This window comes from Lygodium microphyllum, chromosome 28 (genome assembly GCF_053477565.2).
Source record: "Lygodium microphyllum isolate KBCC chromosome 28, Lygodium_microphyllum_v1.1.10, whole genome shotgun sequence".
NCBI classification, from domain to species: domain Eukaryota; kingdom Viridiplantae; phylum Streptophyta; class Polypodiopsida; order Schizaeales; family Lygodiaceae; genus Lygodium; species Lygodium microphyllum.
In genome coordinates, this window is record NC_141162.1 from 44,221,788 (window position 1) to 44,230,685 (window position 8,898).

An 8,898-nucleotide genomic window follows, 5' to 3' on the forward strand; every position below is an offset into this window, starting at 1 on the left:
ACACAAGATCAACCCAACAGTGGAAGTTGATGGAAAGTATGTCTTTAAGTCCACATTGGTGGTCAGCCAATTGAATGGGAATTTAACATTGTCAAAATATCGATTGACAAGAGTGAGGCAAGGTGTCTATTTCATTCATGAATCAAAATAACAATCATCAAGCAATGTGAATCTCTTTGGGACAGGTTGTGATTGTGCTATATATTTTGTGTATGACACACAAGATCAAGGTAGTAGCAAGCATCCAAAGAGAGATGGAAAAGCCACAAACTTAAATAAAATGGATAAGTCTCGTGGCACATGGTATGTTGGGTATCTTGGCCGAGTCCAAAAGATGAAGAGGAAAGTAGGACATATATATGTGGATTATAAACGAGGCTTTGATTTGACAAATGGACCTCAAGGGATAGAAGTTCAGCTTGGTTGGTACCAAAGGGTGAAAGGACAATGCATGTTCACGTATAACTTAATTGACTTGAATATGATTGCTATAGAGTCACTCATTGCATTGGAAAATTTGACATACAATGCATCAAATGATAGATACCAACTAGATGCGAATGATTATAAGGTATTTAATGAATTTCTCAAGTGCACTGAGTAATTGTTTTCATGCTCAAAGTAAGTGATTTTAATCTATGATAAGCTTTGTATTGCCTTTCTAAATAAGGTCATTCCTTTATTGTAGTGTCTTCTTTCTTGTAGGTAATGGACATTCAAGCTAGAACTTGGCAAGGTTGGGGTATACTCTTTGCAGCTCAAGTATTGCAACCGAAGAGTTATTTTGAGATATCTTCAAACTAGTCATATGGCAAGGTGCTACATTGATAGACGTATATTTTTGTTGTTAAAGTATTAAGGTGATGTATCACTATTGCATCATCGTTGAAATATGGTGTATATATTGTAAGTAATATCTATTCTTTTTAAAAAAAAAATAGTTATGCTATATACTTTGCACACACTATTGATGTGTGAGTGCTTGACGAGAGGGAATTTTTTTTTGTTTTGATTTCAGACCAATTTTGTGGCATTTTGATCTTTTGGGATTCTCAAGCAGCATAATGCATGGAGATGGCTAGCCATGGAAGCAATGAAGTCAACATACTTATGTATTGTTCTTTTTTATAATATACAGCCTTTATCATACTACACAATCCAAATGTATAAGACATGCTTTGGACATGTGGATCTTGAAGTCTTTTGTGTATAGCTCTATGTTGCAATGCTATTGTAAAAGTTTCATAATATTAACATCGTGTTTGGATATCCATCTTGGATCATTGTGAGAATTCCACGACTAAAGTATTATAGTATCATGTTTTAATTTGAGTTATACATAAGGGGCCATGAAAATGCACATTCAATTCTAATTTTAGATTTTTAGAGGGGGTATAACTATTTCCTACAAAATTCACAAAAGGGGTATATAAAGTATCCTTTGAATGCACGTTATATAGAGGGCTTCTATAAGGTGACCCCCCAAGAGGAAGGTATTATTTTGTACACATTTTTGTCTATTAGAGTTTTATTTTCTCACAATGATGAAAGAAATTGACAGGCTTCATCTTGGTTAGTATTCTTCTATATTTTCTAATTATTTTTGGAAGTATTCTTCTACATCTTCAATCTCTTCAAACCCCTTCTCTTCCGTCTACTCCTCTTCCTAAATATACCTTCACCCTGGTGTCTCTTATCTTCAAGAACTTGGCTTGAAACCTTCAACCCTTCTCTTATCTCTACCATCTCCAGAGTAAAAGCTCTTGAATCCCCATACATTCTTCTCTTGCCAAACCCTTGAGGTAAACTTCAACCCTACGCACTGCGACAACGTAATGGTCGACAATCCACCTTCTACATCTTTAATCTCTTCGAACCCCTTCTCTTTTGTCTACTCCTCTTCCTAAATCTACTTTCACCCTAGTGTCTCTTATCTTCAAGAACTTGGCTTGAAACCTTCAATCCTTCTCTTATCTCTACCATCTCTGGAGTAAAAGCTCTTGAATCCCCATACATTCTTCTCTTGCCAAACCCCTGAGGTGACCTTCAACCCTACGCATTGCGACAGCGCAATGGTCGAAGGTCCGCCAATATTCGAGCTATTCTTATGTGGACCATGCATGAATTTTCCAGATTCGGGGAGTGCTCAGGTATGTAGGCTTCCGTTCTCGTTGGTTTTATCTATCATAGCTTGTTAAAGTTTGTATTCACTAGGTAGTGGTGTGGCAGGTCTCATTACCTCACGTTATCATGCATGTCCATTGTGTGGGCCACAGTTAGACTCCCAAAGGTCATGGACCATGAAGAAGATGGTATATCAAGGACACACCACTTCTTGCTGGAGGGTCATGAACTGAGGAAAGGTTTTCTTGGATGACCTCTAGCATGTATGAATGCTCAAAGCTAGTACGAGTTGAAAATGGTCCACACGGAGTCACATCCAAACAGAATTCAACAGTTCTCAGTTTTCTACAAGTTGGCGTATTGGACCTACTTACAGATCAACCACTTGTTGGATCCCATGCATATTTTCAAGAATGTGGGCAGCTTACTATGGGACCACATCAGAGGAAAGAGAGACACTGTAGGGGCACAAATGGATTTGAAGGAGGTAGGCCAGATGGAGGCACTTTGGCCGCAATCGAGTGCTAATGGTCCCTTTTAGCTACCTCGCACTTCTTGGGTTTTTTCCACTACAGAGGAGCGCATGTGAAGCAAATTATCAAGTCTATCCGCACTCTGACAGGTATGATGCGTTCTCTTAGGTTCACATTTTCTAAAGACGACCAATTATCAAGGCTAAAATCCCATGATTGATATAAGATATGCCAAGTTTTTACTACGAATGGGTTGTAAGTGACTGTAATGGAGGGCAAATACTTAGGTCAAGTTGACCTAAGTATAAAAGGTGTAAGGGACACTGCATAAGCACCATTTGATGAATACACATTTGTCCTTTCACCTTCTTCCCTGTCCTTCCATGGCTGCTAGCCATTTCTCTCTCCTCTTCTTGCCTTTCTCTCTCTACTTTTAGTCTTTCTCTCTCCTCATCACCCTCTTTCTCTCTCTTCTTCTTACCCTTCTCTCTCCTCTCCCTCCTCTTCTACAATCCTTCTCTCTCTCTTTCCCCTTAGTTAGGACAGTTAGGTCTCCTTCATTACAGTACTTAGGTCAAGTTGACCTAAGTATAAAAGGTGTAAGGGACACTGCATAGGCACCATTTGATGAATACACATTTGTCCTTTCACCTTCTTCACCTTCTTCCCTGTCCTTCCATGGCTGCTAACCATTTCTCTCTCCTCTTCTTGCCTTTCTCTCTCTACTTTTAGTCTTTCTCTCTCCTCATCACCCTCTTTCTCTCTCTTCTTCTTACCTTTATCTCTCCTCTCCCTCCTCTTCTGCAGTCCTTCTCTCTCTCTTTCCCCTTAGTTAGGATAGTTAGGTCTCCTTCATTACAGTTGGTATCAGAGCTTAGTTTTCAGATCCTTCCTTCCTTTCTCCTTCTTTACATTTAGTTCCTTGTCAGTTTCAGGAACCTTACTGTGCACAAGTATAGCATTGAAGAACCACCACAGTCAAGAAGTACTAGACATGGCAGCTTTCTTGAAGACCACACAGACCATGACAGCCTTTCTTGGAGTCTTAAATGGAGCTTGGACCAAAAAAATGGAGGCAGAAAGACAAAAATGGCAGGTTGTTTTTCAGCATTGAGGTAAAAATTCTAGGGTTTTAGTGGAGGAGGACAGTGCAACACTTAGAGGGAGCACTGGAGTGACCAGTGGGAATTCCCAAGAAGAAGACAGGCAGCATTGAAGACTTTTCAGAAGGAGACAGGCAGCATTGATCCTTCCGTTCTCTCTCCTCCTTCCTCAACCCTTGCACTAGTTGTTGGGTCTGAGTCAAAGTAATAGCTCACATATGTGAGTGATATCTCTGAAGATCCCAGATTCTGGAATGTAGTATCCACAGTGGCAAGTTGAGAGCTCTAACACCAATGATAATGTGAAGACCAAGATTCAGAAGGAAAGTACCCTTCACCTGGTGCTGCGTTTGCATGGAGGGCAGTGAATTGCAGGGAGTGGTGCTTGTGGGTCTTTTGCCTCTTCTTCCATCATCTTGGCAGACGCTCCTCATGTGTGCTCAGTGACAGAGAATAGTTGGGGGAACAAGCTTTGAGCATAGGTGCTTGATCATGCCAGAAGCAAGCCTGAGAAAATTATCGGCATGAGAAACAGGAGACCGTGTCAGGACAGACAACCACATGTACAGTGGAAACAGCCAGACATCAAGGCACGGAGGTGCCATTGTTGAACAAGGAGCTTTCCATAAGGATCGGGCCTGAGAATCTGGAAGGGTGGATGCCTTGGTTGCCTTGCTGCTAGCATCCGTCGTTGAAATTCAGGGCATAGCTAAGGGCGTCATAGTGAAAACCTGCTTTCCATAAGGATCGGGCCTGAGAATCTGGAAGGGTGGATGCCTTGGTTGCCTTGCTGCTAGCATCCGTCGTTGAAATTCAGGGCATAGCTAAGGGCGTCATAGTGAAAACCTGAACGTGCAGACTTGGAGCAGTTCATCTTCCACGTTTCAACCTTGAGCTTTCTGAAGAAGAGCCTCCACCGTGAGGGCTTGTTGTAGAACTGGTCGTCGGCATTGTCGGCCCAACCAGCGGGGAGCTGGACACAGTGGCCGTGTTGGGGTTCATCCTCCGCCTGCTGCCGGGGAGCCGCCAGCTGTCATGCCACCATGCGTGGCCCGATTGGAACCTCTGTGGGGAAGGGGGATCGTCCTTGGGAAAGGAGGCAGAAGGGAAGCGGCAGAGGAAGGTATCGAAGTGCAACAGCAAGGAGTGGTGCATGTGGGTCTTTCTTATGGTTGTGTTGTCCGGAACAATAGGCTGTGATTGCTCCACCTGTCAGAAAGACCATCACCCTCGAAGTCCTGTAGCACTGCAATTCAAACTTAAATTCCCATTATTTCCATTGCTGCTTCCACTCTGGCCATTGACCACTTCAGCCATGTTTGACGGATCCACCCAAAGGAGCTGACGATTCCAACATCCATGATGATTTGGTCTTCATGCTGTGGCGTTCGAGGTCTTTGCTGAGATGCATGCCGGTCAAAGGGCTCGTTCGGTGCAACCACGACGTAGTAGCAAACTCAGGAAATGAGGCTTGAAGGAGAGCCAGCAGTGTGTCTCTGTAGCAGGATCAGACAAAGCAAGCCCTTCTTCCTTCAGCCTCTGCTCTATCCTTTCATCTAGCCAAGCCGTGATGAGTATTTCTCATCACTAGGAGAGCAAAGTGCTTCTGCTCCATGATTCTTTCCCTGAAGCAGCTCCAAGCACATGGTCAAAAGGAGGAACAGGAGTGGACAAGTTTTTCTGCTTAGCAGATTTCAGCAGTGTGGCAAAGGCATCAACTGGATCTAAAGCGCTTGTGGAAAATGTCACAGAAGGTAATTTGCATTTATCCAGCCATGTTTTCGAGAAGTGTGAGCAAGACTGGCTCAACTCAATCTTGAAATCTACCGATCCGGCCAAGATTAGTTCAGCAATGTTAGGCTGACTGGATTAATAAAAAATTGTGTGGCCGATTCAGCAGTTTTCCTTACATAGTTGTGCCTCTTCTCCATCCGAAGTCTTGCAAAAGGCAGGGCAGACTGAGCTCCTCTACCGTGCTTCTTCAGAAGATCCATAGTGAACTTGTGGAGAACCTCACGAGTGTTACCCTCCCTCAATTTACTGGCCATTTTGTTTTCCAATCGCTTGATGATGATGCCGAGGTTCTCGACAATGCGCCATGTGCTATCATATGCGATGCCGTTGTTCGGGGAGGTGGCCCAGGGGCATTCTCACTGAACCCTTAATAAGATGAGGCTGATATGAGCGCCTGATGTATGTCTCAACTACACGCCTCTGCAGAGTGTGATCACTATGATCAACAATGCAACTGAAGCATCCTCAACAGCGGAGGTCCAGAGCAGATAGAACAGCCTGATCAGTAAGAGTAAGTGTCAATGGCTTTAGCTTCAGTGGAGGATAAATCTGTGCTGATCAGAAGAATTACGCAGAAACATCACAGTTCACGCAGAGGGAGGGAATGCAGCTCTTGACCTGGTTCTCTACACCACTGGATCCTTGAATCTTAGCCTCCAGCAAAATTTCATCGCTTTGTTATTTATTCAAGTCCTTGAGGACAGGAAAACTAAAAGACAAAATGAAGCGTAAAGCTGAAATCCTTTGAGATACCATGTCCTCATGTGGAGACAACAGGATCTGCCATGGCTGCATCACTGCAGTACTCGATTAGCTCGGGTTCAGTTCAGGAGGAGCATGTCACCGATACCAGGAAAAACCCTTGTGGATGTTGCTGCTGCACTGGTTGGCCTGTAGCAATGGCGTCTGTGAGGACCTTGCAATGCACCAGGGTTGACAGAAGCAGGAAGGCGAGAAGCTGTCTTTGATCAAGAATTCATCAACGTGAAACTCTCTGACTACAGGGGCAAGAAGTATGTTGTGCTCTTCTTCTACCCACTTGACTTCACATTCGTCTGCCCCACAGAAATCACTACTTTCAGTGACCGTTATGCAGAGTTTGAGAAGCTGAACACTGAAGTGCTTGGTGTGTCTATTGATAGTGTTTTTTCCCACCTTGCATGGATCCAGACTAACAGGAAGTCTGGAGGTTTGGGTGACTTGAAATATCCACTTGTTGCTGAATTAACAAAAACCATTTCGAAAGCCTACAATGTCGTCATTATTGGCCAAGGTGTTGCCCTTCGAGGTCTTTTTTTTAATCATTGACAAGCTTGCAGGCATGTGTGGAAAAGTTCTCTAGTCAGATGAGCTGCTCCTCTGCTTCAGCTGTTTCACCTGCTGGTTGAGCTTCTCAAGCTGCACAAGCATGTGTGTGATATTATACACCAGCCAGTACAGGACCAGTGCTGCAAGGACAAGAAGCACATTCCTCTCACTCTTGATCACTGACTTAGAGTGCTTTGCCTGCTCCACAAAGGAGCAGTCTGGCCCACAGCAGGTCGGTAAGCTGTGCTCGTACTTCCAATAGATGTCCAACAGGAGGAACATGCAAAATGACACTATGGCTAGTAGGGGCTGCAAAGAGTTCTTGGATACCACAATTATGCCCTTTCACAACCCTCCAAGGCCTGACATTGTTACCATCAGTAACATAATGGCTTCTTCTCCAACCACATAGATTAGCAGAGCCCACTCTAAGGCCATGAAGAAATTCTGTGTCTATTTGGTATCTTTAGCTTCTCTGATTGGCAAGAGATTATAGCTCTTTTCGCAAAGTTGTCTGTTATTCTACAAGGGCAGACCCTGATTCGAGGGATACCCATCCAAGTAAGCAGAAATATGGGAATCTCAATCTTTGCATACTTTCTACATATGGGCGAGTATGTGTGCATGTTGTATTTGTATGTTGACACAAGAAAAACAGCATAAAGCCCTTTCTTCTGTGAGCTGCACAAGAGTTTCAAGTCATGAGAGGCGGCGTCATCAATGCAGCAGGAGTGGACAAGTTTGCCAGCCTCAACCCATGGCCTCTGTGTCTCTGACCTGAGAAGAGTGTTGCAAAAAGCAGGCCTTCATTTTATCGTGCAATCTCAATCATGGGCTCATAAAAGGGGCACAATCCTAGTGAATTCTGGGAATCTCGATAACTCCTGCAATTGGGGGCCCGAGCCTCAATCATTGACATCCAAGCAGTTTGCACATGTATGGACAGTAAATGTATGACTTGATGGATGTATGGTGAATGTATGCAGTGGGAGATAGGTGTACCATGTGCCTCAGTTTTGAAAAGTCAATTACAGCAAATTTTGTTGGTTGCTGGACACATTAGTTACAGCAGCAGCTTGCGGAATAAGAATAGCAGAGTCAAACAGTGAATATTGATGCTTGATCCATAAACACTCTATTCTGACAATCACAGTGTGTCGTATGCACTTGCAAAATACTCAGTGACTGCATGTCAATTGTCATCATTGAATGAAGATGCTCTGAATGCAAACGGTAGTGGTGAATATGTTGGTGAGCCGTGAATAGTGAGCAACAGTTGCTTAAGTGGTCTGAAATCTGCAGCAGCAGTAAGCAACAGTTTTGAGGCTTGAACCAATAGTGGGCAACAGTTGTTTACATGGTCTAAAGTTTAAAGCAACAGTGAGCAACATTAGTGGGCAGCATGTATGCATATACTCAGCCACATTGTCCCTATGGAGAACAACATGGTTCCTATTAGCAGCATGCATATGGAGATTCCTATGTCACGCAACCATATGGGCAGCTGCCTCATGGAGACCCTGATGCAATGCAGGAGTGGCAAGCAAGTGATTATGACCGATATCATACCGATACCTATGCTCATGGACTTGCCAATCATCATACTTATGGTCAGCCTAGGTTGCAAGAACACCATTGTAGTCATGTTGAACAATCTTCATGCAATCTTGGGCAGCATGTTTATGGGCAACAATATGACCAAAGTTTTGGTAGTAGTCAACAACGAATAGATGTATTTGGACAGCAGCATGAACATTTTTGTGACATGCATTCTCATAGAAATTATGGACAGCATGACCAATGCTGTGGGATCAATGATCAAAGGCAGCATGCTTATGATGGTTATGCGCATGATGTGCAGCAGGGCTATTATCACCACATGCAATATGGACAGCATGAGTATTGTTATGAGGAGCAGCCACATTCCTATGACCATCCATATGGATAGCATGAGCATTATTGTCATGAGCATGAACAACTATCTGTTGTATATGAGTAGCATGCTTATGTACGTGAGCAGCAAACATCAGTGGAAGCAAATGCATATGCTCAACCACATTGTCCCTCTGATGCACAGCAGGGCTATTATCACTATA

General features: G+C 43.5%; 1 pseudogene; it reads left to right on the forward strand.

Annotated features, from left to right (window-relative positions):
* Positions 1 to 6,279: 6,279 nt before the first annotated feature.
* LOC148011409 (2-Cys peroxiredoxin BAS1, chloroplastic pseudogene) lies at positions 6,280 to 6,802 on the forward strand (annotated as a pseudogene).
* The last annotated feature ends 2,096 nt before the right edge of the window (positions 6,803 to 8,898 follow it).